General features: G+C 36.0%; 1 non-coding gene across 1 annotated transcript; it reads right to left on the bottom strand.

Moving 5' to 3' along the window:
- Positions 1–848: 848 nt before the first annotated feature.
- LOC113873934 lies at positions 849–955 on the bottom strand. Its single transcript, XR_003505999.1, has one exon. It is a non-coding gene; the product is annotated as a small nucleolar RNA R71 (small nucleolar RNA).
- Positions 956–12761: the final 11806 nt, after the last annotated feature.

Raw genomic sequence — 12761 nt, 5'->3', positions numbered from 1 at the left:
AGAACTGAGAAAATAGTGAGTGGAACGAGAAATCATAAACCCTAACCATGGAAACTCACCTCCAAGCATTCCCAACATAAATCCAACCTTCAATCTAGCTCACGAACGGCTTTGGAGGCAATTTAATCGGTGGAATAAGGTTTGAGAGTGAAGGAATCAAGGAAATCTTGAAGGAAAAGTGAAAAATGAATCTTCCCTAAACCCTAATCCCTTTAAATCCCTTTCTGGTCGTGACACTCTCGCTACAACGAGATATTCTCCCCTCGTTGCAGCGACACCCTCTCTCGCTACACTGAAAAACTCAGACAAAACTACACTCTGGTTTCTGTAGAATCTCGCTAAAGCGAGACTGCACCCAGAAATGCACCTCAAACTATGGCTTTGTCGCTAGAGTGAGAGACCTCTCACTGCAACGAGAAGGCGACAATTTCACGCCTTCCTCCTAGTGCCTTCTCGCTGTAGCGAGCATGACACAGTTTCATACCTCATGCCCAAGGCCTTCTCGCTATAGCGAGAATGCCCTGCAGTAACATCCATACTTAGCCTGTATACTCATACACACACACGCACACGAACGCACACACACACACACACACACACACATATATATATTCAATATATCCAGTCCAGTCAATCCAATCCATTCACTTCATACATATATGTACATATATAATAAATACACAACACATCAAAATCCATGTAAACACTTATATTAATAAACAAGCTATATTACAAAATTTGGGGCGTTACAGGCTTCACCTCTTTCCATTCTTTGTCACGAAAATGGTGAATGCATGGTTCTTCACACTTCCATTTAATTCAATTACAACATGGCATCACTCTCTGCGAAGCTGATGATAAAGATCTCCAATTTTCAACAATATGAGTCTGAATCTCTGTTTGAGACATGGGAGTGCTTTGGAGGACTTCTAAGGAGATGTCCATATCATAGTTTCCCTATGTGGAAGCAAATGTAGATTTTCTATGTTGCACTCTCATCTACTAATAGAGCTACAGTTGATGCAGCTGCTGGAAGATCCTTCCTATGCAAGGGGCCAACTGCAGCCTATACATTGATAGAAAAGATAGCATCTAGTAATTTTCAATGGCATACAGACCATCACAGAAGCAAAAAGAAGGAAGCTGCTCCAATCTACCAGGCAGAAAGTAGCGATTCAATAACAAATAAGCTGGAAACTCTGTCAAAGCAAATAGAATTTTTACTAAGGGCACAAGATCCATCAGCAAAACCTCCAGAGACTGAGGAGGTCAACTTCTTGAGCAATAATTACAATTCGGGATGGCGTAGCAAACCCACGAACTCATGGGAGAATAGCCAAGGAGGTCAAAATTCAAATGTTTATCGTCTTCCTCATATGCAATATCAGGGGGTAAGAACAGAAAGGAGAGAGCCCTCAACCTTTCAATTGGAGCAGAGGATTTCAAAGCTTGAGTCCCAGATGGAACAATAAAGCCTTCGAACAGAGCAATAAGCCCAAACAATGGACAAGAAGTTTTCATAAATAAGCTTTGATACATTCAAAATAAAATCACAGCTGGGACAACTTACAAATTTGTTGACTCAAAGAGCACTAAGGACGTTGCCCTCCCAGCCTTAGCCTAACCCCAAAGAACATGCCCAAGCAATTACATTGAGAAACATGAAGACATTGCTTGAAAATGTGCCAAAGTTGCAGAATACCATTGTATGCACGCCTGTGCTCCCTCATATGCACGACCACACTGATGTCGCAGAAACAGAACAAGAAAAGAAAGAGGCACCATGAACAATGTCTAGGCCTCAAGAACTTCAAATCCCTTTTCCATAGAGGCTGAGAAACAGTCAAAGGGACCCACAGTTCAACAAATTTCTTGAAATTTTGAAGAAGTTGTACATCAACATACCCTTTATGGAGGCCATCTTTCAAATGCCCAAATATGCTAAGTTCCTTAAGGAAATATTAAGCAATAAAAGAAGGTTAGAAGAATTTGAAACTGTAAGGCTTAATGAGGAATGCTCCGCAATCCTTTTGAAAAAGCTACCCCCAAAACTTAAAGACCCAAGGAGTTTTACTATTCCTTATACATAGGTAGCTCTCATTTTGATAAAGCCTATGTGATTTAGGGACTAGCATAAATCTAATGTCTCTCTCTGTTTTTAGAAGGTTGAGTATGCAAGAACCCAAACCTATCTCTGTTTCTTTGCAGTTAGCAAATAAACCCATCACTTAGTCAAGGGGTATAGTAGAAGACGTCTTGGTAAAGGTAGACAAATTCATCTTCCCTACAGATTTTATTGTACTATATATGGAGGAGGATAATGAGGTTGCCATTATTCTAGGGAGATCATTCTTAGCCACTAGGAAGACCATTATAGACGTCCAGCAAGGGAAGCTCACATTGAGGTTAAACAATGAAGAAGTTATTTTTAAAGTTTTTTATTCTCTTAAACACCCTTCTAGTTTTGATTCTTATAATTTTATTTCTGTAAATGATCTTTTTTCTTCTTTAGACTCTGTACAATTAATTGATAGGTTGAGGGATGATACTCTAGAAAAAATTCTCACACTTGAAAAAGATGCTCTAATAGAAACAGAGGAAGTAATAGATGAAATTTTGACTTTGGAGAGTGGGAATCGACATCAATGGTTGGTGCCTAGGCATTTTGAAAGCTTGGGAGCACAAGATGTTCGAATTCCTAAATCATCCATTAAGGAACCCCCTGAATTAGAGCTCAAACCCCTTCCCTCTAATCTTAAATATGCTTTTCTATCTCCTTCATCTTCTCTTCCTGTAATAATTTCTTCTAATTTGACAGATATAATGGAGGAGAAATTGATGAGAGTCTTGAGGGAGAACAAGGAGGCCTTTGGATGGAACATTCATGACATCAAGGGTCTTAGCCCTTCCATTTGCACCCACCAGATTCACTTGGAGGAGGAATTCAAACACAAGATTCAACCTTAAAGGAGACTTAACCCAAGTTTAAAGGAAGTAGTAAAAACAGGAGGTAATTAAATTATTAGATGTTGGTATTATTTTTCCTATTTCTGATAGCCCTTAGGTGAGCCCTGTGCAGGTTGTACCAAAGAAAGGAGGGACCATAGTTATGGAGAATGATCAACATGAACTTATTGCTGTAAGGAAAGTAACTGGGTGGCGAATGTGCATAGACTATAGGAAGCTCAATGAGGCCACTTGGAAAGACCACTTCCCCCTTCCCTTTATTGATCAAATGTTAGAAAAATTAGCGGGGCGTAAATTTTATTATTGTTTGGATGGTTATTCGAGTTACATGCAAATACCTGTCGCATTGGAAGATCAAGAAAAGACTACTTTTACATGCCCTTATGGTTCTTATGCATATAAACAGATGTTGTTTGGATAGTGTAATGCCCCGCTACATTTCAGATATGCATGATGGCCTTATTTTTTTATTTATTAGAAAACTGTATTGAGATTTTTATGGATGATTTTTCTATTTATGGCAACACTTTTGACAATTGTTTGCATAGCGTTGATTTGGTTTTACAAAGATGTAAAAAGGCTAATTTGGTTTTAAATTGGGAAATATGTCAGTTTATGGTTGATGAATGCATTGTTTTGGGACATAAAGTTTCTAGTAGAGGTATAGAGTTAGACCCTGCTAAGGTAGAAGTTATTGCTAAACTTCCCCCTCTCACATGTCTTAAATTTGTTAGGAGTTTCTTAGGACATACAGGGTTTTATAGGAGGTTTATTAAAGATTTTTCAAAAATAGCAAAACCTCTTTCTGATTTGTTAGATAAGGGTATATTGTTTAAATTTGATGATACTTGTTTATATGCTTTTAATACCTTAAGAGTAAGTTAATTGATACCCCTGTTGTTATTTCTCCTGATTGGTCTTTACCTTTTAAGCTTATATGTGATGCTAGTGATATAGCTGTTGGAGCAGTTCTGGGCCAGAGGAATGACAAGATTTTCAAGCCATTTATTATGCAAGTAGAACTTTGGGTGGAGCACAACAGAACTATACCACTATTGAGAAGGAGATGCTAGATGTGATATTTGCATTTGATAAATTTTGCCCTTATTTGATTATATTTAAAGTCATTGTTTATACTGACCACTCTACTCTTAGATATTTGATGGCTAAATAAAATGCTAAGTAAAGGATTATTCGATGGATTCTCTTGCTACAAGAGTTTAATGTAGAGATTCAAGATAAAAAGGGGAGTGAGAACTCTGTTGCTGATCACTTATCCAGATTAGACCCCTCGATGAGGGAGAGCACTAAGGTAGAAATTAAAGAGACATTTCCTAATGAGAGGAGTTTTGCTATTTCTGGAGCACCTTGGTATGCGGATTTGGTAAATTTTTTGGTTGGTTAAATCTTTCCTCATGGACTCTTATCCTCACAAAAGAGAAAATTTTTATCTGATGTTGAATACTATTTGTAGGAAGAGCCTTATTTGTTTAAAGTTTGTGGAGATAATTTGATTAGGCGATGTGTTCCTAAAAGTGAATTTATCGCGGTTCTTGAGCATTGTCACTCAAAAGAGGTGGGAAGCCACTTTGGTCCCACTAAAACTACACATAAGGTTTTGCAAAGTGATTTTTATTGGCCTACACTTTTTAAAGATGCTTATGGTTTTGTTAAATCATGTGATAAATGTCAGAGGAGTAGTAATATTTCTAGAAGGCATGATATGCCCCTCAACAATATTTTGGTTTGTGAAATATTTGATGTTTAGGGTATTGATTTTATGGGACCTTTCCCTATGTCTTTTAATAATGAATATATATTGGTTGTTATGAATTATGTCTCCAGGTAGGTGTAAGCGGCTGCTTTACTAACTAATGATGCTAGGGTGGTTACTAAATTTCTTAAGAAAAATATTTTTTTCTTGGTTTGGAACCCCTAGGGCAATCATCAGTGATAGGGGGACGCATTTTTGTAATGAACTTTTTGATAATCTCTTAGAAAAAAATGTTGTTACCCACAAGGTCGCTACTCCCTACCACCTCCAAACCAGTGGACAAGTTGGGGTATCTAATAGGGAGTTGAAAAAGATTTTAAAGCGCATAATTAATAGTTCTAGAAAAGATTGGTCTTTAAAATTAGATGATGTGCTTTAGGCTTATCGTACTACTTTTAAAACTCCTATTGGCATGTCCCCTTATCGTTTGGTTTTTGGAAAAGGTTGTCACTTACCTGTTGAATTAGAACATAAGGCCTACTGGGCCTTGAAGTTCCTTAATTTTGATTTGCAACCTACAAGTTAGAAAAAGACTATTAGAGCTTAATGAACTTAATGAGATGCGCCTTATGGCATACGAGAATGACAAGTTCTATAAGAAGCATACCAAAAAGTGGCACGACAAGCATATTCCACTTTGAGAGTTCTATGAAGGAGAAAAAGTGTTGATCTACAACTCACGACTGTGACTATTTTTGGGAAAACTAAAGTCCAGGTGGACTGGCCCTTATATGGTACTCAAGGTCCTTCCTTACAGGGTCTTAGAAGTTTCTAAAGCTGGGGGAGAGACGTCTCAATCAATAGTCAGAGGGCCAAGCTATACACAGATGGAGTGACCTCCACTCAACAGGCTATGTTCTTACAATAGCCTAACAGGACGTTAGGCTCGTGATGTAAAATAAGCGTTTACAGGAGGCAACCTGTGTTTTATTTTTCACTTTTATTTATTTTTTGTTCTTGTTTTCAGAATAGGGTTGCTTTTCTGCATAATCTGTCTCACATTTAGGGAGTAATTTTCTCTTTATTTCTCTGGTCCTTGTTGTTTGCAATCTAAACACTAGTAAGTGCACTAGGATTGCAGCAACTAATGAGTAAATTTAAGATCCGAGTATCGTCTTCACAGGGAATTAGGAACTCAATTATCACTTCACAGAAAAATAACCATTTGAGCCATACGAATTTGGGAAGAGAGTTGTATCATATAAAAGCAATAATCAGAGCAATCAAAAGTAAAGAACTTGCAGAAAAACAGAGTATAAGATTTGTGATGAAATGAAATAGTAATGAAGGATAGTTAGGAATTTACTTCACAAGAATATCAATATCAATCCAATTAAATCCTCTGAACATTCAAGCAATTGAATAATTGACAATCAGTTTCACATATACCTAGCCAAAGGTTAATTCCTTAACTCATTGACCCTAACAATCCACTAAACCTCCCTAATCCCTTAGGTGAGATTCAATTTCAGGTTGCATTAAGAATTAGAACTATAAGATTGCAGAATTAGGTCTCCTTATCCCTAAGAAATCCCTAAACTCTGGTTGCCAATTCAGATCGGAGCAAACAATCCAATTCCCATTGGTAAAGATTCCTCTTGATTAATCAAATGAATTTCCATTCAAAGATTGCATGAAAAGCAGAATTAACAACTCAATTAATCCAAGAACTTAAAGTTCAGAAGATAAAGTCGAATCAATACATCAATTCGAGTTCCATAAACCCCTAACTATGGGAAATTAAGCACACATTGCAACAAAAACAAAGAAAGAAGAAGAAGAAGATGAAGAAGAATGCAGAGCAGCCATGGCCACGAGCTCCAATCCGATCCCTCTTCTTGGAGCTTCAAGGTTCGACCCCAATCTTCTCTCTACACTCTCTCAACGAGAATCTAACTAACAAAACAGAAAATGAGCAAAAGACCCCTAGTTTCGCGCTTCAATCATGTATTTATAGAAACCCCAGTTCTGCGCGTTGTCAGTTTTCTTCACAAGAGTAACCACGCAGAAGCTTTATGTAGTGCGCGTGTTCACTTTCAAGAGCAAGAGTAACCACGCGCAACTTGCAGAGTTGAAGGCTTCTCTGGAACATTCACTTTAATTCATAAGAGTGGCAACGCAGGAGGTCGAGGGCTGCGCGTGATCACTTTCGTGAGTAATAGTAACCACGCGCAAGCTGTCCTGATACAAGTGCCTCTGGAATGCTCACTTTCGTTGGCGAAAGTGACAACGCGCAGCTCATCAGGAATGAAGTCTCTCTGGAACGTTCACTTTCGTTGGCGAAAGTGATAACGCACACTGGCAACGCTCACTCTTGTAAATAAAAGTGATTACGCACAGGCTCCTCTTCTCATTTAGGCTCTGGAATGATCACTTTCACTAACAATAGTGATCACGCCCAGCCTGCATCACATAATTCTTGTATTTTGGAGTCCAACATTGCCATTCTTCGTCTTCCTTTCCATTGATAATCCATTTCCATGACTTTTGCTCAGATTATTCCTTCAAAAACAAGATAAATTCCTTAAGAACTAAGCATAAATTCTACAAATGCAAAAATAACTACAAATTGAAATAAAACTTTCAATCATTCTCTTTTTTTGAGTTTTTCTGCTTTCTTCATATATTTTCCTTATTAAATGAGCTAGAATTATGCTAAAATATCAGTAAAAATATAGATTCATCAGTCCTCTTCATCTCTATTTTTTTTCCTCTTTAAGTATGAGGGAGGTTCCATTATTACTTGTCTCAATTATAAAACTAAGAGCAAAGAATACAATGCATGTATCGGTTAAACTTATCGGAGAGGAACCTAGGGCATATGGGTTTTCTCATTCAATCCTTTATGTTGTTTTTCTGTTTAACCCTAAATCCGATATCCTTGTGATTACTAATCATTCTACAAATACTATTAATGCCCAATGGTCATACAATATTAATATTCTTTTCTCTAAATTAACATCCCCAATGGTCATGCAAGACATCAATTTAAGAAAGCTTAAGGAACCTATGAACTTGTTAATTCAATAACGATTAGAAGAAAAAGATTGGTTTGGTCTACCTAATCCTTTGTCTCGTTTTACACTATAAATCTATTAATTATTTGAGGTACGGTCGCTTGATGATATAATTAATTAGGATTAAGAGAGAAGCGCAATAGGATAAAATCTAATCACGAAATGGAAATCAAATTTAGATTCAAACGTCAAAACCCCATAAATTCATGAACAATAGTTCCCATAACCCTGGACTTAGTTACTCATGCAAAAGAAAAGAACTAAAACAATCATAAATAAAGCCATAATTAAAAGAAATACCAAACTAGAATGAGATGAGTTCCAAGTCTTCAAGTACGATCGCTCGAAGCTCCAAGTCCCGCCAAGAGTGTGCCAAAGATCCCGTGCAAGAGAGACGAGATGAGATGTATCCCAAAGCAAAAGCCAAGGTAAAAATGGTCTCCCCTATGATGCTTGAGGTCTCCCTTTTAATAGGGTTTGAAAACCCTATTGACTCTTCATAATTGGGCTTCTTGCAGATGAGCACGGTGGTGCTTGTTGAATGGGTCTGGGCGTGCTGACTACTGCAAGCTCTAATCTTCCATCAATTTCGGCCCAGAATGCACCCAAAATCCGTTTGCGGCCTCTTTATACCAAATTGCACAATTAATATATAAATCAATGTAAAATTCAAATAAATTAAAGGTCAAATATGAATATATGGGCTGTAAAAGAAGGGCTAACTACAAACTTATCATCCATCCAATGAATCACTGGTTATGTTCTTTTGTTATCTAATTCTCACCTCTGTTAGGATTTCTACGCTTCAAAATATCTTCGTGCATGCTTGTATAAGGTTCAATTTCAAAGGTGTTGTCACGACCCCCTTTTTGTAAAGAATCATTGACATCCCGCAATACCATTTCTAATTCACTTATTCATTTATGAGATAATATATACATAAGTAAAAGAGTCTAAATTTTAAAAAAATTAAACTTCAACATCTAATTTAACAAAATAACAAGCCTCAGGGGCATTTTTATACAATACCAAAAATTTACATAAATTTATACATTTACTTTAGCTAATGCAGTAAGGAAATGAAATATAAATGTTCAAAACATAAATTACATTCCTTGGAAGATTTGTAACCCAAGCGTCTAGAACTAATTCCAAAACCTAGACTGACAACATGATTAATACTACGATCTCTCAACGCGTCAACTCTAATGTCTCTCAGCCAAACCGTCTAGCTTGAGAAGTAGATGTATTACCTGTACTGATAAATGCTTTCTATACTTGATCCTACATTGTAATTCATGAATGATAATTGAGAGTTTTAAGTTATTCATTGATAAAATTTACTATTATTAATTTCATTTTATTTATATTTCAGGAAAAAGGATCAAGAAGTGAAAGCTTTAAAAGATATTGAAACTTGAAACACATAATGAAGCCAGAGATATACACGAGCAAGTACATGCCTGTGTATATGAGCGTGTATCTCACTGGTCGCGTCAATTGAAGTGTATATCAAAACCAGAGATGTACACGGCCAGATACATGGCCGTGTACATGAGCGTGTACTTTTATGGAAAGCTTTGAAGGGCGTCTATTAGAAAACAGAGATGTACACGGCCAAGTACATGGCCGTGTACTTGGGCGTGTACTTTTACGCGCGTCAGAAATTTAACTTTTGCGAGAAAATTAACCCTAGGATAATTCCTATAAAAGGAGAACTGAACTCAAACCTGGGGAGGCAGTTTTTGGAGACGAAAGACTCAGAGACGGCAAGAGGATGGGATTAAGCATTTTATTTCATCTCTTTTGTAATTTTAATTTAAAGATGTTTAGGTTCTAATTTTCCTTTGAGTATCTAGACGTAATGAATCCTAATTGACTAAATTTTCTGAAATTCTTCTAATGTTATTTCATGTTCTTTACTCTTGGATTTAATTGAGTAGTATCAATTTTCTCTATCTTGTTTTCTTGTTTGAATTTGAGTAAAATTCCTGCATGAAATTAACATTGCTCAATTAAAAAGACTTGAATGTATTTCTAGAGATAGAAAGACGTGAGTTTTCTGTATTAGGATTAACCCTAATTATGGAATTCATAATGAACTTAATGCAACCTAAGGGTATTAATTAAGGAAGAGATTCCGATTAATCAACTGAGGGTTAGGAATCATTATCCTTGAGAAAGGTATTGATTTAATTTGGAATTTCCTGCAGCGATAAGGGTTTGGAACTAAGTAGTTGAAGAAGAATTTCAGTTATTTGGACACTTAGGGGGATTTACAGTCTAGATACTTGCCTTTTTACATTGAATACCTTTAGTCATAATTTTCTATAATTTATTTTCACTAGAATATCTGTTCCTTTTAATTTATTGTTCTTTTACTTTTAGCAATTTCATCAACAAGGTTTATTTTTCATATTTATTAACAATTACGCAATTAAGGAAAAGTTTCTTAATAATAGTCCCTGTGGATACGACACTTGGTATTTTAATTTTAATTTTAATATTACTTCGACAATGGGTACACTTGCCCAGTGATCAGATTTTTACACATCATGTACCTTCTGCTCACGTACCACCATACAATCATTGCAACACACATACCAACACAACGAAAATCCATGGGTGAGCTTATATAATTAACAATCATAATATAGAATATGAATATGTAAAATATTTTAAACAGCTAATACATTTCACAGCATTCAGCACAACAGCTTCAATCAATTGATGCAGCATGTTCAGCCCATTCCCAGCCCAACTAATGCAAATGCAACGATTCAATTCCATCTGGTTTCACAACCTAAATAATCCAGAGGAACTGTTTTGCAATCTGGGAATAACTCATCTCGGTATCTAAATCCAGACACAACACAGCTAAGCATCCTAATCAACTCTAGAATGATGATAATGAATGTGATGCATCACGGTGAAATCAACATAATAAAGCACATTTAAATCTACTTTCAGTCTCAGTAATACAACAATGCATATATTTTCAGCCAGTTTCAACATCATAGCCTTATGTATATATTTTCACAGCCTTAGCAACACAGCTTTGTGCATTTACACAATAAAATCAAATAGCTCACAATATTAATGAAGCATTTCACAATATGATGTTATCTGCTCTCACTTGAGCAAAATTGATCTCGCTTGAGCGAGAACACTCCAGAATGCCTAATTTTGCACGACAACTTCTCGCTTGAGCGAGACTGCCCTCGATTGAGCAAGACACCCTACACCCAGAACTCTCAATCTCTCTCTCAAATGAGATTATATTGGTTCTCAATAATACTCCCTAGCTTATCTCACATACAACATGCTTAACAACTAATTTCTAACTCATTTTGCCCATCACACTCGACAACATCACAATATAGTATTCGAGAATGTACTACTCATTATCCGACAATCATACAACTTTTACATTCACATTCCAATATGTGAATAATTCATATACTTTAAGCATACACAGCACAATTCAAATGGAATAATGAATACATATAAATACACTGATCTGACAGGTGTTTGTAATACATACAAGTGTGCTTAATCCTATTGCAGTCTAGGGACCTCTATTTGTTGACAACCACTGCTACCTTCCCATAAAGTCCTTCCTATGTGACGTGATTTTGAAATATCACATGATTCAACATTTGACAGGTATTCATTGCAAAATTCAACTACTTTTTCCATTAAATATTGTGTCTACTTCTATTCTTCACATACCCTTTTAAAATCTTCATATATCTTTCAACGAGATACATCCATCTCATATATGTAGAGCCACATAATTTTGTCTCTTCCACCAAGTGAATGGTCAAATAAACCATGATATCAAAGAATGACGGCAAAAAATACATTCCAAGCTCACATAAAATTTTAGCTATTTGGTTTTGCAAAGCTAGTAATCTCCCAGGATCAATCACTTTGTTACATATTGCCTTGAAAAAGAAACACAACTTCGTAATTATCACGCGAACCTTTTTGGGTAGAATAAATTGTATAGCATTAGGAATTAAATTCTCCATTAAGATATAACAATCATAAGACTTCAATCCTTTTAACTTTAGGTCCTTAAATGATACAAGACTTTAATGTTTGATGAATACCCCTCTGGAACCTTAACTGAATAAAGAGTCTCACATAAAGCACGTTTCTCATTTCTAGATAGGGTACATGTTGTTGGTGATAAAAAGGTCTGCTTTCCCTTCTTCACTAGAGCCAAATCGGATTGTATTCCTAACTTTACCAAGTCAAGTCTTGCATTGATGCCATCTTTCTTTTTTTCCACAATGTTTAATAACGTACTAATCACACTTTCACAAATATTTTTTTCAACATGCATAACATCAACAAAGTGTCTTACGTATAAAGATTTCCAATAGAATAACTGAAAGAAAATTGATATTTTCTTTCAACCTGCAGTTAGAATTTGTTTGGCAAAAGGTTTTCCAAATGTTGTTCTTATATGCTTACCTCATTAAAGATTTCTTCTCCACTTTTCAAATAAGGACATCGTCGTTCTTCAAAACTTCCATTAAAAGCTTTTTTCATTTTTTTGAAAGGATGATTTCATGCCAACCACCAACGATGCCCCATGAAAACATTCTTGTGACAGTGCTCTAGTCTTATATAATCTATTTTTTCCTCACATATTGGATATGCTGTAACTAGAAAGATTTTCATATGCAAGAAAATCATTAATTGTTCCATACAACATTGCCTTGACCGTGAAAGATTCATCTCTAAACCTGTCATATACTTCTATGCCCATATCCCACAACAACTTCAAATCTGCAATTAAAGGAGACAAGTACACATCATATATTTCTGCTTCATGCAATGCCATGGAGGTAAGTTATACATTATTAAAATCACAGGCCATGTCTATGGGTGCTACTTAGCATGCCATAGGGATTCATTCCATCGGTTGCTAACGCAAAATGTATATTCCTTGTTTCAGTTGCAAACTCTTCATATTCGTCACCAAATTTTTT

Source organism: Abrus precatorius, unplaced genomic scaffold (genome assembly GCF_003935025.1).
Source record: "Abrus precatorius isolate BTA unplaced genomic scaffold, Abrus_2018 Scaffold7, whole genome shotgun sequence".
Lineage (NCBI taxonomy): Eukaryota > Viridiplantae > Streptophyta > Magnoliopsida > Fabales > Fabaceae > Abrus > Abrus precatorius.
This window is presented reverse-complemented; position numbering and strand designations above follow the sequence as displayed.